The 27,736-nt window shown below is 38.6% G+C and overlaps 1 protein-coding gene across 2 annotated transcripts in view; it reads right to left on the bottom strand.

Annotated features, from left to right (window-relative positions):
• LOC136863237 (fibronectin type III domain-containing protein 5) overlaps positions 1-27,736 on the bottom strand; it is an 862,231-nt gene that overhangs the window by 631,198 nt on the left and 203,297 nt on the right. The window lies entirely within an intron of this gene.

The raw sequence follows: 27,736 nt of genomic DNA on the forward strand, positions 1-27,736 counted from the left end.
TGAATCTTGGAATTTTCCCAATCTGGTTTAATGATTGCTACTTGTACTTGTAATAATGGCATGATAAAATTGTTAAGTTTAAAGTTCTGAAAATATAACCTTCAGTTTAAGGTTTTAATTCTATTCTTGACATTGTAGTTAGACCCATTCACCCCAGCCCCATCTTTCACCTCTGCGTTCCACGAGAAACCCCGTAACAACGTACAAAACAGGGTCTTCGCTTGGTTGTAATAACGAAGTACTTATCCCCTGAGAAAAATGACAGTTGTGTTTGTTTGGTGGCCTCAATGCGCTTGTATTTGTTGGACACATTTATTTGTTGTGTGCTATTGAGATATGTTCCTCTTACAGCAATATATTCTGTTATATTGTTTCGTTATTATCCATGTTAGTGATAACTGTTGTTTGTGTTTTCGTTGCCAACGTTGTTGAGCTTTCGGTCAAGAATTGCTATCTTTGGCTGAGAGATAGAGAGTTGCTATTTTATTTTGAATCAGTTAATTCAGACTGATATATTTTGTTGCGAACAGACGTCAAATCGTATTTGATTGGTTGAATTAAAGTGCCAAATGTATAATTAAAGATTGCATTTACTACGTATTTAAATTTCTAAATCATAATTAACTTCAAAATTTTCCTAATTTCTTTGGAAATATGTTTCAGTGTTACTAAACTTTCTTCTTGATTTCTCAGAATTGCTTCTTACACATTACCCATGCATACTTTTTGAAGCAAGGTACGGCGGGTGGTATAAGCCGAGGGACAAACAAAGCTAGTAATAATTCACAAAAATTGCACTCGTTACTTAAACTCCTCCTTCGATAAAAAAGTTAAATTTCAACGAAGTCATATTTTAAGAATTACGGACATTCATCTCTACCTTCCGTGAAGTTGGTTGTTCGTATCTTTCAATGGCCCTGTATATAATGTAACTTAACCATATCACGGTATATAAACGATATATGAATGCAGTGTTGTAGCTACTAAACATATTGAAAACATCATGTGCATTGTAAAATAATATTTAATAAGCAAATGTAATAAGTTATTAACTAAGTGATTATTAAGAACTAAATTATTTATAACTAAACTAAAATTGTAACTAAAGTAAACAAATATGTTTGAATCATGATTAGATATTAATTTATACAAATCAACGCATTACATAGGTAGTTTTATAATGGAAGTTAGGCTAACTAGTGCCATTAGTAAATAGTAACTTTGTTACGCTAGAAATCCCAAACAGCTTCTTTGAAAGTGTTTCCACTTTTGTAGCACTAATATACTCAGGAATTTCATTCGGAGCCAATGACCTTCGAAGTTAGGCTCCTTTAAACAAAAAGCATCATCATCATCATCAGGAATTTCATTCCGTTCACGAGATGCGAAAGTATGTACGTCATGGATTAAAGGCGTCATGCAGTCGTATATAAATGTAAGAAACAGTTGATAAATCATTAGCATTACTTTCATGACCGTAATACGTATTGTCACTACGTACGTAACGGATTTCTGCTGCATTTCGTGGACGGAAAGGACATACGTAGCATTACGATTTATTTAAAAACCAGAATCTTTGTATGCGTTCACATCATCCACCTGATTATAACAATGGGGAATAGACAAAGAATAAATACTTTATATCTTAAATAACTGCTTCCATGCACATTTAAAAAAGTGTATAAACCCAGTTGCAGAGACTGGTATAGGTTTCATAAAAGCAAATGTTACCTCTCCGGTACGAGTGCAACACTGGTCAGGGAATAAAAATGTCATAATACCCAGCATAGTTTGGAAATCATATCTTAACAGTAATATGAATTGCGTTAAGTCCCCTTTGTAATGCATCTAGAGCTCAGGTGATAAGAACGGAAGTCTGGGGATATGAGATGTTCTACAGCCTTCATACGAGTTATATTTCACCGAGATCTCATACCCACTCCACTCAACTGATGTGATGGTACTTATTTTCAGTTTCAAACCTGTCTCAATACACAGCCGAAAGAATTTTCAATTACATCCCAATGCTGACATTACAATAACACAGACCTTGCCGACATAATAATAATAATAATATTAATAATAATAATAATAATAATAATAATAATAATAATAATAATAATAATAATAATAATAATAATAATAATAATAATAATAATAATAATAATAATAATACCTTTGGGACAAAAAGGCAACAAATAGCTGGATTCAAGATGTAAAGAAAGATTTAGTAAGAAATAATATGAGAGAAGAATAAACTATGGACAGAGAAATTTTTAGAAAGAGGGTAGTAAGTATGGAAGGATTCCAAGGAAGACTGAACCAGGAGCCTGGTGCGAAGTGGTCCGAGAGCTGAAGGAAACAGCATAGTGAAAGGATGAAAGAATATTGGTATAAGAGTAAGAGAAAACAACAAATTATGAAGAACTGAATTGAAATTGGCACGTGGTCCTTAGCAGGCCTCATCGGAAAGAATAATAATAATAGTAATAATAATAGTAATAATAATAATAATCATAATAATGCATGTCCTCTTATAGAAAACTCTTCAACTGCTTCTCATTGGCCTTTCAACTGAAATGACATTGATTGTCATTGAGTTTACGGGAAAGATGATTTCGTAGACACTATTCCCTGGAGCGTCATAAAAATTGTCGTTAAATCCTGGATAACTCTAAATACGCACGAAGTGAATTTTAAGAATAACGATTCTGAAGTTTCTAGGGAATGTCATTCGTTTCTTGCTCACAGAGTGATTACTCAAGAACTCGCCTTCTGCCTATTAGGATCTACGACCTTCTGACAGGAGCTGGAATGTATAGTAATGTTTTAATTTGCTAAAAATAGAATTTCTAGAATAGATGCTTTGGTGTAATTACCTAGGCGTTTAGGTGTTATCTCCGCAAATCGTGTGAACACGTCATATGTTTGTTTATCGGCGGAAGACAGTGTATATATAACACGTGTGTGGAATCAAAGAGGCCTTCTTCTTACGTTTAGTGGTGACCTTGAGGAGAAATGGGCAGTCCTTAAAATAACTAACGCGTTAGTGTTGGTGAGTTATGTGTTCTGCTTTATGAGCTTCCTAGCGATACTTCACCACTGCTCATTCATCTCAATTTTACTCACTCTGAATATCGGTTCTTCCCTATATTTCGAGCTGATGTTTGAATAAACATTCACCCATAAGCATTCAAGGTCAGTTGATAGCAGGTGGTGAGAAATAAAGTACATCTCTAACACTACAGGATAAACATCCACGAGATTTCATTGATTTGGTGGATATTCTGTAAATTAGGTGCAATTTGCTTATGACAACACTGGACAGACTGAGCTCAGTTGCAGCAAGAACTCGCTGTAGGGCAGCTCTTAATATGAATAACTGTCTTTTAGCACACGTTCTTAACCTATAGTTCAATTACAAGGTAGTGGCACCATTAAACATTCATATTAAACAATATATTAAACAGAAAAACATTGATGAGGGTATGCAAGAGCCGTCTAGAATCTTCAATGGAGACGAAACAGTTTTCCAAACATGTCCATCAACAGGTCGAGTGCTAGTGAAGAAGGGAGGTAAGAACGTCTATTTGGTACAGGAGGGACCCCCTGAGGAGAACGTCACTGTTATGTTCACCTTTTCATGAGATAGTTGAGTCTGCCACCAAACCTAAAACACTGAGAAAATTTTTGAAGTATGTGGTATTTGTCCTTTAAATTCTGATGCAGTGGATTGCTCAAATTGTCTTGTGAAATCGACTGTGACAGCGGTCCCGAAGGAGCATGGGCAGATGTCCTGCAATGACGACAATATCTCAAATGTGGTAACGAATTATGACATACTTTTCAGCATTGTAGGAGGTGACGGAATTAAAACGTTTAAGAATAGCGACGGCACGGTTCGACAAGAAAGTAGTGTAGATTTCGTCTCTTTGTTGCAAATATGGAAATATTTCAAGAAACAGAACTTCAGGCCAATGTCAGGTGGTGAATCAAGCAATGCAGCAAGTGGAATGATTCAGTGTAACAGCCGTGAAACTAATCTGAAGGATATTGTTTGTCAATCCACTAGCGGAACTTTTGAGAGAAATGGTACAGGAAATAACGGTAGCAAAGGGAGTGAGGGCAAATAATGCATCACAGCACAACCAAGTAATAGCATAACCAGTAATGTCTCAAGAAATAGAATGTACACAGGGGAGAGTAATCTAAACAGCCATTAGAATTTCGTGTTTGGCCTGAAAATTCTAAGCGAAAAGGAAATAAGATCATAGACAGACAACCATTTGCTGTGACAAGAAAAATATATCAGGACATATTTGAGAAGAGGCGCCTTGCTAAATTTGCAGCAGAGGAAGAGAAGGAACGAAGGAAAATAACAGTGTGAAAATGAAAGTGTAAAAGGAATGCAAGGCAAGCGACAGATGCGCAATTAAAAGTAAATTATTTGGGAAGGATGGAAATGAAATATGGTGTTGCATCTGCCAATGCAGGATCAAGGATTGGGGGGAAATACGTTTTGACGATTGCTGCAGTTCGTTTCATGAAATATATATAAGAAGGACATTCCCCTGGCTGAGAATGAGGATGGGTTCCCTTGCCATTTCTGTAACACTTGTGAAATTAGCCAGTGAAGTTGAAGATCTCAGTGACAATAGTATGCATGATGATAATAAAAATGATGATGATAAGTTAGGTGAACTTTATAACCAAATAATAATAGAATTTAACAGTATGTTCATAGAAAAGTATGTTACACTGTAATATACGAGTATATAGGCTGTTCAGTAAACCAAAAATACAACGCTACTAGCAGGAATGCTGTGTGTCTAATTAGTGTACCAGCTATGGTCTGTTATTAGCAGAAGTGACCTATAGCTATACATTATTACAAACTTAAAATCATTTAATGTGTACATTTGTAATACTATTTAATCACAAGGACCTGTATTAGAAATAAATAACAAGGCCAAGAAGCTGTTTGAAAAGTTATTTAATGCCATGTATGAATTTTATAGAATAACGAAATTAAAATTATCCTTAAGAGGCCAGTAACTGTAAGGTTTACCGAATATTTCTAGCAAAACCATTAGTTACTTTCATCCGCTATATAGTTCCACCATTCTAACTCAATACAACTGCTGTTTTGAAGTGTGGCCTCCGGAGAGACTTGGTACAGGTCTTTCGAATTGACGCCTGTAAGCGACCCTACCTATGATGAATTCTAATGAAGAAGGTGGCACACATACCCACCCTCGAGTCAGAGGAATTAACAAATTGTGATTAAAATTCCCGACCCGCTCACGAATCGAATCCGGGACCCCTTGGTACAAAGGCCAGCAAGCTAACCACTTAACTATGGAGCCATGAGCCGGTACTGTAACCGTAAAAGAATACTATTACCATAGTGTGCTGATCAGAATATATTATATCCGAAGTGGACTCTTCGATTTTCGTCCGTTATTTAATTTTGTGGGGTTTGTGGGTGTATGCGCAACGTAGGACAACGACTCTTTAACTGCTCCGTGATTACTCGCTTGTTTTGCTATAATCAGTTTTTTGGTTCTCGTGTATAGACTAGTTTTGTTCGGACGACATAATACGCTTTGCGACAATACTTCTAGGTTCAGTTCACATTGTAACGTGACGGGGTGGTAGATGAATAAACACACACAACTCGTAGCGTTTACTCTTGGATGTATTAAATGGCTACTAATTAACTACACAGGCACACCAGAACCACAACCTAGGTTGACTGACTTGATTGCCGGCCTCGTCGAGACTTTTAACCTTCATTGGTGGATTCCAATGGTTAAGGGGCTGGATGTGTTCGGTGTTCAGCATTAGAATTCATCATAAGCAGGGCCCCATTCTCACAGAAGCGCAGACCACCTCGAAAGACCTCTCCAGAGGGATGGAGGCTACTCTATGCTGATTCATACAAGATGTCGTACAGTCTTAAATAAATACTTAATGCCCTTCCGCTAAAGCTAATCTAGATAAGTGCTACCGATACCCTGGCACTGTAGGTATAATCAAGTCAGTTTTGACCCAGTATCACCACATCCGTAATGTTCGTGTTGGAATTTCTCCTCCTGTACTCAGAAGGCAGTAGGTTTAATGTGAGAGTGATGTAGACTGTTTGTACGCGCGCCTTGTATGAAATACATCTATCTGTTCACTTAGTCAAGTTGAATGCATATGGAGCGCAGTGTTGACCTCACCAGCCTCAAGCAAGTTCTCTCATTCTCTGCTTACTCTAATATCACGGCCGCGGAGGTCATGCAGCTTTGTGATTGCTCCCATCATTCCGAATGGCTTACTTAGCAGTAATTTGAAATTTCTACTCTTCTGGCTTCTGAGCGCAACTTATCTGTTTATTGGTATATATATTATAAGTTGCTTTACGTCGCTATTGGTATATACAACAGGACGTGATTTATGCTGTATTTCGATAAAACTATTAGATCCATTTCTGCCGGTCTGAGTAGCTTAGACGTTAGAGCGCAGACCTTCTCACCCCAACTTGGCAGGATCGATCCTGGGTCAGTCCGGTGGTATTTGAAGGTGCTCAAATACACCATTCTCATGCCGGTAGATTTACTGGCATGTCAAAGGACTCCTGCGGGACAAAATTCTGCAAACGCGGCGTCCCTGAATACCGTAAAGTAGTTAATGAGACGTAATGATAACATAATTATTAGATCCATTTCTATTTACATTGACCACGCAGTCTAGGGATAGCAAGCCTGTCCCTGACCTGTTAGACTCGGGTTCGATTCGCGGTCAGCACAGCAATTGGATGTGATGGCTCGTTCGAGGTCCGCTCAGCCTGGGTGAGAACAATATTGAGCAGGTGTCTGATGATATAAAAACGCTCCCGGTCTAGAAAGCCAAGAAGAGGCGGCCAGAAGGATTCGTCGCGCTGGCCACGCATAAACTCTTAACCTGTGGGCATTGGGAATGAGCAGCGGTCACTTGGTAAGACAAGTACCCCCAGGGGCATTCTTGTTGGTTGTTAAGCTTACGATATCACTGGAGGGATTGAACTCGCCATGCTGTGTGACAACGGAGAAACATCTCGGTATCCAAAGAAGCCGAAGGGAACTGAGGCAAGGTACGTGAAAAATATAATTTCAATCGTAAGACTTCAGCAACCGTGTTCAGACATTTTAATGTGAAGCCATTGAGGCTGTCTGCGTCCCAATTTGGACGTTTCGTTACCCTGCTGATGGCACAGTAAACCAGATCTAAGTTTTAGTTAAATTTGTCGGGTAAACACCAAATATGTCATCAGGGATCTTTTACATACCGACAAAAGAAACAATTGCAGTGAGCGTTCGTAATCGAAAGCAAACTACCCTTACTAGGGGTGGACACGAAACATTGTCATGTAGCACACGTTTTTATCTATAATCCAGCAAACCCAAGAGTTTCATTCAGTGACAGTGAGGTTCCATAATTTGAGTGCGGTACTTAATTCCACTGAATTGTATAAAATCCTATTAGGCCTATTAGGGCTAGGGATTATATGTAAAAGAATGGCTGAATGTGTACATATATAGCGGCCAAAATTGCTCAAAATATGGAGTAAAATATGGGCTACATAAGTTACTTGCCACACACCAATTTAAAGGAAAGTCACAAAACAGAATTTTACCCTTCTAGCTGACCCGTTACTTAGATCCTACATCCGTAGTGTGTCGTCATGTGGAGTGCTGTTAATAGCATAACACTTCCTCCACGAACATTATGTTTACTGTTTGGAAAAATGAGAGAACCCAAGTCTCAAACCTCACAGGTCGCAAAATCTGCTCCAAGATAGGTATTTTCAAGCAGGGGATATACCAGGTCCATGCTTTTGACGTCAGTCATTGAACTATTTACGGTTAATTAATGGACAATTAGAACGGCGTGACCGTGGAATTAAATGCGATTTTCCTGGGTTATAAAATCCAGTAAAACTGAGACCTCTTCTATATTAATATCCGCTCGTGATGAGCCAGGTGGACTGAAGCTGCCGACACCACCTGTGTCATACCTATGAGTTTTCAGGGTAAAATATAGTCTACCCAAGCACATGGAATTTCATCAAAACCTTTTATATAAGGGGCGATGAAAAGGTTTCTACTCGACGGCCGTAGTGTCCTGATTCGGGATGCCAATCAGACAAAATAGCCATGGGCATTGAGTCACTCATCCCACTGACGCACCAGGTTGAAGATTCCCGTGTGGTAAAATACCGTGTACTGCTGCGTGAAGAAGTCCGTAAACGCCAGCTGCAAATCCTCGTCCGGCAGGAAGCGTCGACCCTTCAGGGCTTCTTTGGAGGGACCGAAGGCGTGGTACTCGCGTGGAGAGAGATCAGGACTTTAGAGCGAATGCTCGAGTGTGACCCACTTGAGTTGGCTTATTGTTGTCCGCAATAGATGAGGCTGGCCTACCAGATGGACCGGTGTCTTGTGTCGAAACGCGACCCACACGGAACTTGCTGCATCATTCCACAACGGTGCTTTTTGACAGACATGCTGCCCCATACACAGTCTTCATTATCCGATGGATGTCAATTGTTATTTGTCTTTCGACAGCCAAGGACAGAATAACAGCGCGTTGGTCCTGTTTGGACGCATTTGGTAATAACTTTGCCCTAGTTAACGTGGCGGCATTTAACGCATGCACCTCAGCACGACACGACTGCCACTATAATCCCCTTGCTACATGTCCGTGCTTATATACCAGCATCAGAGTCGCGCTACGTTGCATGTCCGCTGCAGCAACGCCATCAGACGGAAACTTTTTAATCATGCCTTGTATCATACACCTGGCGTGTAGACATTATCCAAAATCTCGGGCGTGATGGTCAGATACAGCGCAGTACGATCGCGCGGGTGAAACTGCATTGAAGTACGTGTACGCATATAGGGAATTCGTAAGTCCGGAAGAAGTGATTCTGGCCTTTTTGGAAAATTGTAAAATAGTATGTAAAGAAGTGAATAGTTTTAATGTAAGAAAATAGCCGATATGCAGCCAACAATACATGTGTCAAGAGCACCCATTTTTGTAACATGAAGAAATAAAATCCCATGGGAGAGCCAGTGGAATGGAGACCAGAGGAGGGAATACATCGAGAGGTTAGTGATATGTAATAGAAATGTATATATTGTAAGTTATGATGTTCCAGTTATGTTTGTATTATTTGCGGCTAGGTGTGGTCATTTCAAATTTTGTGTTAAAGTAGATATCGTTTTCTGAGGACACAGAGAACATGTGGGCATGTAAGTAATGTATTGGCGAAGTGGGGCATCGCAGTAGTGTCCGATAGCATCCACCTGCCTGTTAATGTATGTTTCCAAGATCGTGACCAGAGAAATATAAAGTGGAGATTTTCCCAGAGATAATAGTGTCGTCAATTTCAGAGATATCATTTTTGTGCGAGGTTTGTTTGTTTATATTTTGTCTACATTTTTCCGGAGGTAAAGTGCCTTGTTCATAATTTATTTTCAGAATCTCATAATGTTTTGAAGTGATTAAGACTAAGGTTTTGAGCATAACGTTCATTTTTGTTAGAACTATGATGGAGATTGTCTACGTGGTGGGAAGCAGTTTGCTTCAGACTCGATAGTGTATTCTGTTGTTCCAGTGGGTGGAACGTATCCAGGTAGTGGTTTAGCACCCTGTAGATTTATGATTTTTATAGGACAGGATGTAGCTAGGTAGCCCCTTTTGTCAGTGTTTGGGATTATGTGTACACAAGGTTTCGGTCAGTGTATGAGCCTGAGGGGGCATGTCATTACTATGAGAATCTGAATTGATTTTGTGAATTTTGTCGTAGGTCCGCATTCCACTAAAACTGTATATCTGCGAAACTTGCTAATTTGATGTCGAAGTGACAGGTTGTTGAAGTAGATCGTTCTGTGGCCTTAATAATTTCAATTTACGGAAGAGGGAGTTATACTTCTCATGCCCCACCTGTTGATGATTTTTATTAACTTAATGTGTAGTTCACTATTTTATGTCTGGGAAGATGTAGGTTAACCATTAATTTGGGAGTAAAGTATTGTAGTAGTTTCAGAAAGGTTTTGAACACGTTTTGGTGCTTGGAGAACATTGAAGTCATTATAGTATTGAAATTTTTCCTTAATGGCAGTGGTTTTCTTCATGATTAACTATCAGCATTGAAGGTGTGTCTGATCCTCATTAATAACCACCAACTTGACAGGTCGAATTATCTCGAAAGTATGACCTATCGTAGCGAAGTTGGCGTTGGATATTTGAGAGGGGATGGGCAATGATAGTGTGACGTCATTTAAGACGGAGTTTCGGCCATAGCTAGTTGAATGCTATACCCAATAAGACTGGGACTATGATATGACATGGTGGTGATTACTTTATTGGCTTGTTTGGGTATATATTTTATTGCCGTTCTTAATGGTTTCCTTAATTTAATTTACGTTGTTGCTAGAGGCAAGAATTCAATCTAGGACAACGGTTCCATGGGGCAGATAGGCCAATGGTTCTGCTGTAACATAGTCAGCTGGATTTGTTTCACAGTTAGCATCGTATGACAAGGTTCGACATATCTGGTTATCAAACCATGGAATCCAATGGATGGTGATTGACTCTGACCACTGTTATACGGGTCCCAGATTTTATTTTATTTGAGCGTTTTCTTTCCGCGTTCAGTGTCAAATGATAGCGATGGTATTGAATTCATTGCTCGTATTATGTTAAGGATGTAGTTTATCACAGATGTTTTCATGTATTTAAGAAATTGTACAACGAGATACTTGTAATTGCGCTCTCAGACTGAAAAGACTCTTACAGACACTTGAAGTGCGCCTGCGCTATGAGTTGAGTGTATTTTCTGTTGTTCCCCCTTCCTGTTCCTTCCCGTTCCCTTCTCAATCGTAGCCTTGGTGGCTGATTGTATCCAGCGTTTGATCCTCATTATTTATTTGTCCCTCTCTAGAGCATCTACTTGGAAGTTCCTTTCGAACCCAAGGCTTCTGGGCTGCGAACATCGGGGCGTAAGTCGTGAGTGAATGTTGCATGTGTATATTAAGTGAGAGGTTAATGCTTGTGGCCGCGAATGGGTGTGTAATTGGATTAGAGTTGTGCTTCTGTGTGTGCTGTGCTGTGTGGATGTGCCGGGTTCGTAGTCCAGGGGCCTATGGCCAGTTGAAGGCCGTTTCTTTTTGTAGTATGTATTTTTCGAATGCTATATTCTACTACTACTTGTGTTCCTGTTATATTACCTGTGGGTAAAAGATATTATGTTCTCGGTTGTATATACTAGGCCAATAGGAGTTTATTGGATTACTTTGAATAGGTTCTTCAGTTATGGTACTGTAAATATGTTGTTACCATTGAATAAAAGACGCATGAATTTACAGATGGAATGCTCCCTAACCTCGGTCCATCTAGCTTCCTCTCTGGGCATGTTTCTGTTACCTTAGGCCCTAATGCTGGCACCTTCTCAAGTCACTGTACATTTATTGGGTCATCATATGCGTGTTGCTATTTGTTGTTTTTTGAGTGCGGTTGGACTCAGATTTATCAAATAATTTATGCGTTAGTTGTCCTCATGTGGTACTTGATTTGTTTTCATGGTGTGTAATTTATTTTATTCACGTTAAAGGAACATTATGAATTACAAATTTATGAAAATAAGCATTTTTAGATCATCAGCAAATCACGAACATCCGTGATTACAAAATTGAGTATTTACTCGCACCGAAAGTGACTTCTCAGATTTAAATTAAATCAAACGCTTGGATTGAACATACTTGCTATTCTCAATTTTCATTTAATCGTTACGGACCTGAAGATTCATTTCATGTTTTATTAATTGATTAATATAATATTTTGGAAATGTCCGGCTCCATGGCTAAATGGTTAGCGTGCTGGTCTTTGGTTACAGGGGTCCCGGGTTCGATACCCGGCAAGGTCGGGAATTTTAACGAACATTGGTTAATTTCGTTGGCACGGGAATGGGTGTATGTGTCGTCTTCATCATCATTTCACCCTCATCACGACGCACAGGTCTCCTAAGGGCGTCAAATCAAAAGACTTGAACTAGGTGAGCCGAACTTGTCCTCGGACACTCCGCACTAAAAGCCTTACGCCATTTCATTTCATTTTTGGAAATAAATTTAGGTTTCTCCAGTCATGCTATATGTTCAGTTGAGACATAGATTCTCTGTAGTGGTGATTTGCAAGGGTCGTTCTACATTCTTTACTAACTTGGGTCACAAGTGTTAGCTTTGGTTGCGGGTGACGCAATTTTATTTTACCATGACGCAATCTTGGCCGTCATTTATTAATGAATGCACTTAAGAGCATGGAGGTTCAGATTGGGAGCACAGTCAGGAGTTCATTCAATGATTATCTGGTACTTCATTGACTACTTTAGTCATTGGAAATCCTTACTAGAGATGAAATTTGGCAATGGGTGTTCGAGAAACTGAAACTTCGCAAGCTTAACTTAGCTTTCAGGTTAGTGTTTTCTTGCTTTTTAACAGTTTATTATCAAACAAACTTCATTATTACAAAGCCATTAACCAAGCCATTCAGTGTTCTGGTAACATGTACTTCAACGGAAGAGTCTATGATATCGTCATTTTGGCTGTCGACATGACGTAACATCTTTCAATTTGTGTTTAATCTTTCAAATTTTAACATTGTTTTTGGGAAATAAATGTCCGGTTAGGAAACTCTTTCATTTTAAGTACTAAATATATGAGGGGTGTAGAAGCAAAACTCACATTCTCCATTTCTTCAATATTGAGTTCTGTGTGAAGGCATGTTCTCTACCTTAATGGGCATCATTTCCAATGAAACATCTGTAGCGAAACTAATATTTCACTTGTATAAAATCATTCTGAAATTAAGGGTTAGTTGCAAAACTCACATTATCCACTTCCCAGCACGAAGCAAAAGTCACACTCTCCGGTTACACAATCATGTTGCTACACTTGTTTCCGAGTGCATTGTGGGTATCGCATGTTTACACTGGATTACAGGTTATGTCATATTGTTAGGTGAAGGCTTCAGCAGTACATCAGTTGTTAATTTAAGGTAAATAGTTCCCAAAAAATAAGGGTTATAAATGGAAGAAAGTGTGAAAGCATGTTTTCCGGAGGAAAGTGGTCGGAAGAGGAGCAGAGATCAATCTAACTGGAAAAGAAACAAGGCTAAACAAATGAGGTGAGTTGGATGTAAACTTTCTTGCTCTGGAGATGGAGTATTAAGAGAAGGTTTCACTATTCCAAGTTTTTGTATTTACATGTTTTGAATTTGTTTTCTTCCAGATATTCTTCAAAGAGGTTACCAAAGTTTCCGGAATGAAATCACAGTCGGGGAGCCTTCTTATGTCGTATAGTTGGAGCTCAAGACCTTTGCAGGGTTTCATGAGAGATTCTATTTCCATAAGGACTGTTTAATAAACTGTATTTTTATCATTATTCTCCTCCAAGTGTCCGTTTTTCTTTTATTTATTTGCTTCTGTTCACTGTTTGAATCCTATTTCTTAGCTTCATATAGCCTACTAAACATATGAATATTTGTACCAAAACTTTCATTATCCACAGCCTTGTGATGCATGACTCTCATTATCCAAAAACGTGGAGCAAAACTCACATTCTCCAAACTTAAAATGTAATTTGTCGTCTTCTCGTTTACTTTCCACAAGAAAAGATGTTCTCCGGCATTTATTATCACATTCAAGATGTAAATAAAAACGTATATAGTAAGATTCGTCCAGGTGTGCACATTTAGGAGTTTTTTCAGCTTGACCGTAAATCATGAAAAGTGAACAATGTGAGATTTGCTTCTACACCTCTCATATTCCTCTATACCTTGGCAATCAGAATAGGATGTGACTACAGCCGACAGTAAGTGCTGAGACAAGAAGACTTCATGATTGTAGGCCCACAACCCTGGAGTCCTTGTCAAGGGTACGTTACGTATATCATTCGGAATGTAATTTCAGCTGTTGCTAAAACATTTTCGTGTATCGGCGGGTGTGGCGCACATCTTAATATTTTAATGACAACTGCCTATTTGCGAGACAGTGGGTTTTAAATTTCAAACGTGAAGCTGCATCTATTGTCTACTGAAATTGATTTGTACTACCTGAAACTCCCATCAACGTCACAAGAAGTTATAGGGACCATTCCATACCTTACAACAACTTTAGCAGATAAATTAAGATCTAGTTCCAAACTCAATCACTTAAAATTATACCAATTTTGCACGTAGGCTTCACTATATACAGGATTCTTTGCTAGCTCTGTATTTAACTTCACTTTTGCGACTTCTCCAACCTTTCAACTGAAGCAGTTCAGATATTCAATCACTTCCCTCCCAGTGTTATTAGCTGTCTCCTCGGAGACCCGGGTTCGATTCCAGGTACTGCCAGAAATTTGAAAATACCAGGAGGGCTGGCATGTGGTTGAAATGGTACATGCAGCTCACCTCCATCAGGGGTGTGCCTGAAAAGGACTGGACCACCTCGGGATGAGGACACGAGTTTGCATAACTTCCCTTCAAATGAAAATATTTTTCTGCAAAATGGTTTCTTGCTTTGTAAAGTATTAGGTGCTGTTGTGATGCATAGGAAGGTCGTTTAGATGGAAGTTGGAGTATGTCACTTTTCACCAACAACTAACTTTGCGGATTCAATTGAAGCAGCGCTTTCAGAGTCTAAAACGCTTAATACATTCTCGATGGCTTCAACGTTAACTGTATTGCCTGTAAGCATGTTCTGCATCGAGTTATGTTTGGTTTGGGTAGCAGTGGCATATCATTGTACATAACTCTCAGAATCTGAATCCTTCCAGGAGCCTTTGAAAACAATTTCTTCATTGATGTTATTAAGACGTCCACTTTAGGGCAAATAGTTAGAATAAGAGCTGAACACCGATAAATGACATGAACTGAGCAAGTGAAGAGAATCAATTTGGAGTATGTAAGTTTCCCCGCTTCACCAGTTTTGACGATATGTTGTTGACCATATGAGCAGCATCACTCAGAAACATTACAGCATTTTCATATTCAATACCATTTGGCCATGTAATACCCATATTAGGTCGTTTTGAAGAAAATATAACGATATTTTAACTTTAACTAACGTAAAAACAAACATTTATTTACACGGAAGTCCTTGCCATGTCTATTACCATACTGTGCGGGTTAAATCACATTATGTTAGGAATGGTTCTGGTAAAATCCAATACTGAAATGATTTCATTTTTCGTGGTTCCTGGGCGCATGCATGACGTAGAACCACCACTCTTTTACTGAATCCTGATTACCCCCCGGTATAGAAAGCCAAGTATAACGGTCGAGAGGATTCGTTATTCCGACCACACGACACCTCGTAATCTGCAGGCCTTTAGGCTGAGCAGCGGTCGCTTGGGAGTTATGGCTCTCCGGGGCTCTTGCGCCATGGGGTCTGGTATGGTTTGGCTATAATCCATTTCATTTTTCTCATTAAAAATGTCGTTTAATGAACATACCCAGGTACTAGCAACAGTCTGGACAGGAAACCACTCTTGGATTTAGTTATCCCCTCAGTGTTGACTTGGAGGATGCTCAGAATTAACCCCAATGGCTTTATCAATTGGCTATGAAATGAGCTGTTACCTTTGTCATCATCTGTTTGTATATTGTATTTTCCAGCAGATCTCGAGAGATAGTCTGGCAGTCAAGTGCTTACGTGGAGTTCAGTACTGGTAATCGAATCCAAGTACCTATGCAAGGACACTACGAGCAGGAATCAGCTTCAGTGTAGGCCATACAGAGACTGGACAATCAGGATATTATTTTGTGAAATCCTCTTTTGAATTGTTGATTTTCTCACTGTTTCATCATTGTATTTGCATCTGTCTATGTATCATGATTATGTTTAATGTACTTATGTAATATGTGTGAAGTGCCATAAGCTAATAATAATAATAACCACGATATTATTCAATTATAATCTTCTAGATATCTTTCTTACTCTCTTGCTTTGTCCCGCTGAGTCAGCTAGAAAATCCATCCTTCTCCTCATGGGCCGTATAGTACTTTACATATCATCGGACATGTTCGTTCTTTATTTCCTCAATGCAAATACTTTCTCACCATTGTCCCCAGCTCTTTGTACTAATAATGTTGTCGTTATCGGAAGGCCTGTTGCTTGAAATCAAGGGTTTACTCCTTTTTTCATAATAAGTTATTCGAAGTTTTTATTTATTTTTAGCCATAGAAGTGTATACTAATCAAAACAAATTGCTCACATTCAGGTCTTAGTTATTCCGTTTAACGATAAAGAATTGATTTGGTCAATATATCTTGGAATCATTTTTGGAATCAATAATTCATCGAAGGAAATTAACCATACTTAATGACTCCCTTGAAACAGCGCACATTTCACGTTAATGACTGACATTATTGTTCACTGTCTTTACTTGATTTTTCAGTCTACTATGGGGATGATTTTACTGTCATGTCTCGAGGCTTATTCTATGAAACATAAAATTAGGCAAATGAACCAGTTCTAGAACATAGAAACGTGACCCAGGTATTTCGAATCATTATTCACTTGAAGCCTATGAGCTTTTGAACGTCGACTTGCTTTGCTGGCCTATAATTACGATAGTAGTGACAGAGTAGATCGAAATGAACGACCGCACTTGTTTTGCAATATTATTTTATTGATGAGTGGTATAAGGAATAGGTTTTCATACACAGGATAGACCTATTGATGCATTTACAGGTTTCACGTATTCAAAGCTAATTTCTCAATTAATAATTATTCACAATAAGAACCGATGTGAAAGTTAACTGTTCTCCTCAGTGCGTGTCTAGACAAAAAATGCAATGGAGTTTCTATGAAGCATAACCTGATATTGAAGTAAATAATTTTGACAACACGTAGTAAGACAAGTATGTTGACTATAGACGTTCAATGTTCCCTGAGCAGGTACCAATGATAAACTACGTTCTAATGTGCAGCTTTTCTCACCGAGATATTAGGCATTGGTTCTTTGTACCACTGCCACCATCGCGTTGCGCAATTGCCCGTTAAGATCAACCGGATTCACGGAGACACATTGTGTAACGTTCCAGACGTTACAGTGTAATTATGTTAATTTTATTATGTGTAATTAATTCAGGAATTTAACGTCATGATATTTATTTTGGTATGTAATTGTATTATAATTCATGTTTAATCATTTGCTCACTATCATTTCATTACTTTGTAACTACGACTTATAAACGAGGGCTGAATATCCTAATATTCACTTAGATTCTTGCGACAGTTGGTTAAAATTAACTTGCAGTAGATTTCAGTTATCTTGCCACATCACCGAGGAGGAAGGGAGGACAAATTTAGACATCAAGTTCTGAGAAAAGCGAGCACGTGTTCACGCGTCCTAACGTAAGCTACCGTATTTCGACCAGAATTATTCGAACTGATCAACGCCTATATTTTCAAAGGAGCGTCATGTTGCCATGGATACTGATTGAAAGGACGAATAGAAGAACAGTTGATATCTTGTGTGGGACCCATCTACTCTAAAATCTAGAGTGGGGAGAGAAGTGTCATCTGATTGGACCACGTGTAGCGGCCTGTAATTAGCGCGAGAGAAAGTTATAAAAGGGCGTGTTGGAGCTCCTGGAGGGTCTCTCTACAACGTCTTATTCGCTTCTGCGAATCTCTTTACATTATTCTACGATCTTCTACGAGACTTCTACATTATGTTCTACTTGATTCTGCGTCTCGATACTTAGAAATTCTGAATGAGGTGTGTATAGCCACTCTCATGAGGAAGTACGTACAGCACGGCTACAAGACCGGTTTGAACCAGTCTAAGTCAATAGATAGTTTTAATCTAGATAGAAATGAAACTTCAGAGAACGTTATCAGTAAAGTTGGAAGGATTCTTAATTGAGTATCCTCTCCATATAACCCAAGGTGGTTCTTCTAACTGTGACATAGGGCTTATCTCCAATCTATGGGATAAAGCATAATAGGGAGTGTTAGTTTTGAAGTCATCTTCCAATTAGTGGTGGGTGCAATTGGCAAGGCAGGAATGGTACTGAGCTGCAGATGAAGAGATATCAAAGACGACCGGTGATGTTCCAGCTGCAAGGATGGAAGCTTTCCAAGGACCAGCAGAACAAGACGACATGGTGAGCAAGCGAGTTAAAGATATTGCAAGTTTTCGTGAAGTAGAGTCATTCAATTTTTTGTTAAATTCATTTTCGATGTTAAATTCAGTTCTCGTTAAACCGTCGTCATTTATATTAAATATAATAAATAGTATTTTTCTAGTTTACTTTAATCAATTTGCCTTAATTAGCCTTTTGATTTCTAATTCTCCTGCTTAATGATTAGTGTACTATCACCTCACCCCTGTGATAAGAGTCTGTCCAAGCTTGATTATAAATTTTTATCTTTAAGTCCTCAACTTAAAGATTGGCGCCCTTTGCTTGCTTGGTTGCATTTCTCATTTGATGATGGTTCTCCGAGCGGGGAAGTCACATAAATGCCGCTCCAACGTGTGGCGAGAAAATCATTAAGTACGGAGCAGTTAATAACAGTAACAATATCAGAATTCGTATTGTGGGCAAAATTTGGATATCCACGTTTCATTAAGAGTGTTTGATTGTGGGAAGGGTCATGGCTGATCAGACGAAAGAAGAGAGGATGTTGCGCAGTGGACGGGCGATAAAAGGCAATAATGTATTGAGTTCAGAGGAAGAGTTGTGTAGTCTTGTAGAGGAAATTGAAGATAGAAGTGTAAGTAGTATGGAGAGTGAAGGCAAACAGAAAGAAGTCAGTATGGAGTCAGATGATAGTAGGATGGGGGGCGAAGCGGAAGTCAACACTAACAATGAAAGTAATAATAATGATCAGTTAATGGGAATGATGCAGTTAATGCTAAGTAAGATAGAGGACAGTAAAACTGAAATAAAAAGTGAATTAGAACAAACTAAATCTGAGCTTAAAGGTGAATTGGAACAAATTAAAACAGATGTAGAAAAAACTAACACTAAAATTGAGAATATTAAATATGAACTTAAAGAACAGTTAGAGCAAACTAAAGCTGAATTAAGTAGGGAGATGAGGGAAAATAAGGAGGAAGCGAATCGGAGAATGGACGAACACAGTAGGCAGTTACGCGATCTGGTGGTAAAAAATGAACATTTTAATAAGCGATTAGAGGACCAGGAAAGTGAATATGTACGGCAAGGGAAAAAGGTAGAAGAAAAGTTTGCGGAACAGAGAAGTGAATTCCTGGAATTAATGGGGAAGGAAAACAACTCTACTAGGGAGGAAGTAATGAGGCAGGTCACTAGTATTGATAAGAGAGTTGAGACTCAAAGAGGGGAAATACGGGTATTTAAAGACCACGTCCAACAAGAGATTGACACGGTAAAGCTTAGAATAGAAGATGAGACCCGGGCAAGTGAAGAAAGGTTTGCGATAGCTGAAGAGAATAAGATTGAAATTAGGACATTAAAAGAGAAGCAGGTTCATTTGGAGAGCGAAATTGATAGGAGAGACAAAGAGGTAGAATGCCGGATGGAGAGAGCAGAAAATCAGTTAAAACAGGTGGCAAAGGATAAACAGGTTTTCACGGGAAGGCAATGTCTAGGAAATAGCTACATTAGGGAAATTGAACTACCTAAATTTAATGGGAAACAAACGAACCCGCAAGATTTCCTTAAGATGATAGAGAAACGGTTTGAAAAGCGTCTAGAGGAAGGGTCTATGGACTGGGAAGACGTTATGGAAAATATTGACCATGCTTTTGTAGGAGAAACTCGATCTTGGTTCATGGTATATAGGCAGACGATGACGAACCTGAAAGAATTCAGAAATAAATTTAGAGAGAAATTCTGGAATGAAGCGATACAAGCTAGGGAGAGAGAAAGGGTGGTATTTGGGAGGTACAAACAGCATGAAGGAGTTACTATGACCGAGTACTTCCTGGCACATGTCATGATTTGTCAGAACTTAGATGGTATAACCGAAGGGTCTGATGTAGTAAGACTACTTTTGAGACATTTTCCGGACAGGGTGAGAGAAGCGGCCTGTATGCAAAAAGTTGGAACTATTCAGGAGATGGAGAACCTACTAGGCAGTTTTGATGCTTTAGGTAACCTTAGGAGTAGAACGGAGAATATTCAGAACTTTAGTCATCACAACGGAATGAGACATAACGGTAGTACACAGAATCACGAAGCTCGCAATCAGTTCAGACCTCAGCAGAACAGCAGGAGAGGAGCAGCTGAATATAGGACAGGAAATTCCCAACGGAGGCCAGAGCAATGTACTAATGAGTCCAACGTCAATACACAAAGGGAACCTTTAAACTAACGAGAGGCTGTAATGTTAGGTCAGAATTCCAGCCTAGTAAGAAGGTAGCGAAGTGTCTTGCCATGAAAGTGTTACCATATGACCTCGATGTTAGAAACGATTTGTTGTATGAACCCGAGCAGAATAATGGAGATTCAAGTAATAAAGTAGTCAATCCCGTGGTTAAATTGAAAGTTTGGGGGGCGTGGGTTAAAGTTTTGATTGATTCTGGCAGCCAAATATCATGTATTAGTTCTCAGTGGTATGAGTCATTAGTGAAACAGGGTATTCAGTTGGAGGAAATGCCTGTTAAGTCTACTTTCATCATTACGGCTGTTGGAAAGAGGTCTAAGCAAATTTGTAAACAAGTAGCTGTCCCGATCTGTATTAATAATTTTATTAGCGTTCAGATATGTTTGGTAATTCCGCATTTGATATTTGATCTTATCTTGGGATCTGACTGGTTAACGTTAAAATTGGCTCAGTTAAATTACAATGATCTAGTGCTAAATTTGAGGTGGAATAATGAGGATATTAAGGTCAAGTTTGAGGAGGAAATTCAGAGGAAAACGGAAGTTAGTACAGTGTGGAGAATGAAAGAGGTTTCTAAAGTAAATGAAGAGGCTAGTGAGGGCCTGAAGTTGTGTCAGTTGTGGATTCATGAGGATAAAATATGTGGCTTGAAAGAAGCCGTAAGTAGAAATGAGTTAAATGAAGTCCAGAAGGACAAGTTATTTGAAGTGTGATGTGAACACGTGGAGATTTTCTCCGAGAAACCTGGTGTTACCCATCTGTATGAACATTCTTTTTCTGTGCTGGATAAGACTCCATTCAGCGGACCGCGATATCCGATACCACACAAATATGCAAAAGCCGTAGAGGATCAAATTCAAGCTATGTTAGCAGACGATGTGATTGAATTATCAAACAGTCAATATGTTAATCCCTTAATTGTCGTGCCTAAGTCTGATGGATCAATACGTTTATGTATTGATGGCAGGGAGATGAACCGACGTATTGGTGCTGATCAGTTGAGATCACAAACCATTGAAGAGTTGATACAGAATTTTCAGGGTAAGAGTTGGTTTTCTACGTTAGATCTCAGGAGTAGTTTTTGGCAGATACCTTTAAGATCAGAAGACAGGCCTCTTACTGCTTTCAGCTATAAGCATAGTTTGTACCAATTTAGGCGTGTTCCTTTTGGGACCCGTACGAGTTCGGCAGCTCTTATTCGCGCACTTAGTATTGCCTTGGGAGATGATACTGGAGATTATACTACTATTTATATCGATGATTTGGTTATAGGATCTAGTACCTTTGAAGAGCACTTGGACCACTTGGAGAGGGTTTTTTCTAAATTAGAGTATGCTGGTTTTACTCTGAAACTTGACAAATGTGTTTTCAGTAGACGAGAGGTGACTTTTTTGGGGCACCGTGTATCGGCAATGGGAGTGACGCCTGAGAGCACAAGAATTGAAAAGATATTGAATACTACGACACCTAGAAATATTAAGGAGCTCAGATCGTATATTGGTGTATGTAATTTTTTCAGACGATTTGTAATGAGATTTGGTAACTTACTAGAGCCATTTAGAGAACTATTGAAAGCTGGCAGTAAGTGGGAATGGACACAAGATCATGATATAGCTTTCCTAAAATTAAAAGAAGGATTCAGGCAGGCGGTTGTTTTGAGATACCCCATGCCCGATAGGAAGTATGTGTTGCTGACGGACGCATCTCACTGTGGTATCGCTGGTGCATTATGTCAAGTAGATGATGATGGTAATTTAGGGATTGTGTCTTTAGCTTCCAGAGGTTTAAGTGCTGCTGAAAAGCGTTATACTATCACGGAACTAGAATTCCTAGCTATCGTATACTCCCTGAGTAAATTTAGGATGTATGTTTTAGGTACCGAATTTGAAATTAGAACGGATCATCATGCTCTTTCTTTTGTATCCATGTGTAAATTATTATCTAACAGAGTTAGTAGATGGATACTCGCCCTACAAGAGTATGATTTTAAGGTAACTTACATTAAGGGAAAGAATAATGTCCTTGCTGATTTATTGTCACGTGATCCGAAGTTGTGCGAAGAAGGTAGCCTTCTTGAGCCACGTGAGGGCATTATTATATGTACATGTCTGTCTAAGGAAAATGAAACTGCTCTAAATAGACTACGTAACCTATTGGTTGAACAGTCGGTAGACGAAGAATGTCGGGAACCTTTGTCTGTACTTCAGGGAGGAGAGCAGCTCACTGTGTCGCATGGTAGGCACATGTACAAACTGGTTAACGGGTTTCTAGCCAGGAAATGTGGCGAGGATCTCTGGGGGATTTGTGTACCCAAAGCGCTACGTGTGGAATTGATTTGGTTTATCCACAAGGAATTAGGACATTTTGGAGCTAATAAAGTTCTGTATGAGATCCGACAGAATTTTATATGGGACAAGATGGGAAGAGATATAAGAAAAATTCTTTCCACTTGCGATCTGTGTCAGCGTAGCAAAGTTCCTAACCGCTATTTAGAAGGACCTCGTCAGGCAGTAATCTCAGAAAGACCTGGTGACTTGGTGTGTACTGATTTATTTGGACCTGTGGTAAAGGGACAGTTCGGCTTCCAATATATTTTAGTCATTATTGATGCCTTCTCGAAATTGGTCAGATTATACGGTATGAGAAAAGCCACTGGAAAATCTTGTAGTCGTATAATCAAAGAGAAGTATATACCTGAATTAGGTACTCCTCTTAGAATATTATCAGACAGTGGACCGCAATTTATTTCGAGAAAATGGAAGTCCATAATTAGAGAGCTAGGTATTACACAGGTTCATTCATCTATTAGATACCCTCAGGGTAATATGTGTGAGCGCGTTATGAAAGAGTTATCTCGCATGTTTAGATGCTTAGTGTTCGATAAGCATACAGCCTGGGTGGCTCATTTATCCCGCATAGAGACATGGATCAATGCAGTTCAACATGAAAGCACGAGATTGACGCCGTCACAAGTTCATTTTGGTTGTAAGCCTCAGAATGAACTAGTGAGAGTGTTAGGTTTGCCTAAGGAACCACCTCGTAATGCTGAATTTTACGTCCGACTGGCACGGGAGAACCTGATTAAATCTGGAGATAAACGTAAAAGGCAACAAAAACGTAAGGTACTGGATAACTTTGAGGTAGGTGATATGGTTTTGGTGAGAGTTCCCATGTTGTCAAACAGTGAGGATAAGGTAACGAAGAAATTTTTTCTTTTATATCAAGGCCCGTATAAAGTACATAGAAAACTAGGACCCTGTGCTTACAAGTTAGCGGATGGCGAGAGCGTAATGAATGGTTCGTACAACATTAGTAGTTTAAGGAGATACCTGTCGTGTGAGGTGGCTGAACCGGATTGTGAGATATAGGTCAGTAACTCGGGGAAGTTGCTACTTGTTATGTCAGACTACGAGCAGTATGTGTTTACGTCTCAATTGTGGTGGTATTTCCTAGTTGTGTTTGTAAACAAGGGAGATGTTTGTGTGACGGTAGATTTACGCTCGTTCATTAGCGATAGATCATTTGTTTTACGTATGTGAGGCCATGAAATTTTATATATATTTGTTTTCTGAGATGTTACATAAGGCTAATTAAAGCTGACGACGGCAAATAATTAATTTTCCCGTATGTGCATTTCTAACTTGCAATAGTTTTACCGTGAGCTTAAATCACGTGTGTATTTGTGTGAAGTGTATTGCATCCTGCTTCAAGATAAGGTTGAAACATTCGAAAGAGTGATAAAAGTGTAAATTGTTTGTATCATATGTTTTCAATTTTTTAATGTAAAAGATTGGAAGAGAACGTGTTACTGCTATCTAGCAAAGAATGTCGGAAAGATGGGGAAAAAGGACAAAAAGACACTCGGCAGAGTTCGTAATCTGAATTGTATATATTATGTTATATTCTCTAGAATAATCTTGTTTTTTCTTACAAAAGTGAAAAGTTGCTCATGATGGGCATAATTTAGCATCTAAACCTCAAGATGAACTGAAATAACAGACAGTCGCAATGGGAAGCAGTCTAAGAGAGATATGGAAAGAGTGAGATATAATTAAGTGTATGAAAATAATGTCGCTCGTTATGGGCAGGTAATAGAGGTATTTCAAGTCAATGTGGGAATAAGTGTGTGAGTTCTCAACGCATGTAATATTTGTTAAGAACTCATGGGGGCGTATGTAACGTTCCAGACGTTACAGTGTAATTATGTTAATTTTATTATGTGTAATTAATTCAGGAATTTAACGTCATGATATTTATTTTGGTATGTAATTGTATTATAATTCATGTTTAATCATTTGCTCACTATCATTTCATTACTTTGTAACTACGACTTATAAACGAGGGCTGAATATCCTAATATTCACTTAGATTCTTGCGACAGTTGGTTAAAATTAACTTGCAGTAGATTTCAGTTATCTTGCCACATCACCGAGGAGGAAGGGAGGACAAATTTAGACATCAAGTTCTGAGAAAAGCGAGCACGTGTTCACGCGTCCTAACGTAAGCTACCGTATTTCGACCAGAATTATTCGAACTGATCAACGCCTACATTTTCAAAGGAGCGTCATGTTGCCATGGATACTGATTGAAAGGACGAATAGAAGAACAGTTGATATCTTGTGTGGGACCCATCTACTCTAAAATCTAGAGTGGGGAGAGAAGTGTCATCTGATTGGACCACGTGTAGCGGCCTGTAATTAGCGCGAGAGAAAGTTATAAAAGGGCGTGTTGGAGCTCCTGGAGGGTCTCTCTACAACGTCTTATTCGCTTCTGCGAATCTCTTTACATTATTCTACGATCTTCTACGAGACTTCTACATTATGTTCTACTTGATTCTGCGTCTCGATACTTAGAAATTCTGAATGAGGTGTGTATAGCCACTCTCATGAGGAAGTACGTACAGCACGGCTACAAGACCGGTTTGAACCAGTCTAAGTCAATAGATAGTTTTAATCTAGATAGAAATGAAACTTCAGAGAACGTTATCAGTAAAGTTGGAAGGATTCTTAATTGAGTATCCTCTCCATATAACCCAAGGTGGTTCTTCTAACTGTGACATAGGGCTTATCTCCAATCTATGGGATAAAGCATAATAGGGAGTGTTAGTTTTGAAGTCATCTTCCAATTAGTGGTGGGTGCAATTGGCAAGGCAGGAATGGTACTGAGCTGCAGATGAAGAGATATCAAAGACGACCGGTGATGTTCCAGCTGCAAGGATGGAAGCTTTCCAAGGACCAGCAGAACAAGACGACATGGTGAGCAAGCGAGTTAAAGATATTGCAAGTTTTCGTGAAGTAGAGTCATTCAATTTTTTGTTAAATTCATTTTCGATGTTAAATTCAGTTCTCGTTAAACCGTCGTCATTTATATTAAATATAATAAATAGTATTTTTCTAGTTTACTTTAATCAATTTGCCTTAATTAGCCTTTTGATTTCTAATTCTCCTGCTTAATGATTAGTGTACTATCACCTCACCCCTGTGATAAGAGTCTGTCCAAGCTTGATTATAAATTTTTATCTTTAAGTCCTCAACTTAAAGATTGGCGCCCTTTGCTTGCTTGGTTGCATTTCTCATTTGATGATGGTTCTCCGAGCGGGGAAGTCACAATTGTTTAGTGGTCGTCGTCATTACCTTTATCACTCATACGTTCTTCTGTCATGTCAACGTCCTTCCTTACTTCGAAGTACAATGTGATGTCGAAAAATTGTATAATTATTTGATGATAGTAATACATCTTTAATATTATCTTGTCACAATTACAAGAGTGTAAGTTATTCTCTAAAGTTCAGAAACAGATGACAGTCATGCCCAAAATCTACGTCGGTAACGTTCCTCATTACTTTTCACCGTGTTCTGCCTTCAATCAAAATAGGGGACGTGTTAAAGCCTTTGCAAACACGAGCAGCAATAGTGACGCATAATAAGAGCAGTCAGCTTACGAGGTATATATTACATAAACTTGCCTTATTACAGTAGCAATGTCTCCTTCGCCAACAGATGTTTGCTCATATACAGAGCTAACTGAGGCATATGAAGCTTATAGCACTTATACACTCTCTCACTGGAAATATAAGTCGTATACACATTATGCACTTGAAGCCTATGAACTTTTGAACTTCCATCTGCTTTGCTGGCCCATAATTACGATCTTAAGCCGTAGTGTTCAGCACTGGAAATAATTAAGTTGTGTGTGAATTTGTATACAATGATGCTGGATTTAGAATGTTAAACTAGTAGTATTTCGCATTTTCTTTCCGCGGAATTGCTTGTTGTACTGTTGTTGCTGTTGTTGGGTAATTATGTTTTTAATTTTTAATCACACTACTGTAAGTGACCGTTGCCCCCGGAATATTTCCCAATCGTGATTCATTTGTTAATAATAATAATAATAATAATAATAATAATAATAATAATAATAATAATTAGAACTGAAGTCTTTGCCTGATACTTACCCCGTTTATGTAAGTTTGAGACGGCTAGGAAAGTAAAGTTAGAAAACCAGTGATGCTGTACAACCTCGTTTAAACTAGTTCCAACACAGGCGTTGCATTTATTACGTGTGTAGCAACACAGATTTCGTTGGTTCAACTATGGAGTTAGAATACAGTATGGAAGTGATGGAGTTTTGTTTATGACGTCAAGATACTAACGGATCTCACTTGTTAAACAAGTAGAGAATTTAGTGTTGAATTCCTCTATATTAGGACTGACATTAACGCCGAGGATGAATGTAGAATGCCAAAAACATAAGAAATGTAACAAATCCACATAACACTTGGTAATATACTGTATTTCTTAAATGGAAATATTTATGTTTCATTTTTAGTAATTTGAATATTCACTCACTTATTTAGTCTGCTGGGTTGGATTGGACTCGACTGTCATTCGATCGGTACCGAGACTTGAATAATAATAACGTGGATAATAATAATAATAATAATAATAATAATAATAATAATAATAATAATAATAATAAGGTGGAAGAAGGGCTGAGATGCCGATGAGAATTTGTTTATTTCAGACAAAATATCCCTCCTACAGGCATTTCTAATCCATCACACGCCAAATCACTGGCACATTCTAACTTACTTAGTCAAACTGATATCAATTTAGTATTTATTTCACTATTCACTCAACAAAAATAATACCTCCCAACATTATTTTGCTTGAAGCCATCGAATCCATGACTAAGGAATAACTATAGTGCTATGCGCAACTGATTTTTGAGTTTTATATTTGATCGTCTCTGTCTAAATGATTATAAACACATGGCCTAAATATACGCCAGATAAAAAGAAAATGAGCTAGATGTGGTGGCGTACCATCTCATGAGTCCCAAAACTAACAT

This window comes from Anabrus simplex, chromosome 2 (assembly GCF_040414725.1).
Source record: "Anabrus simplex isolate iqAnaSimp1 chromosome 2, ASM4041472v1, whole genome shotgun sequence".
Taxonomy (NCBI): Eukaryota; Metazoa; Arthropoda; class Insecta; order Orthoptera; family Tettigoniidae; genus Anabrus; species Anabrus simplex.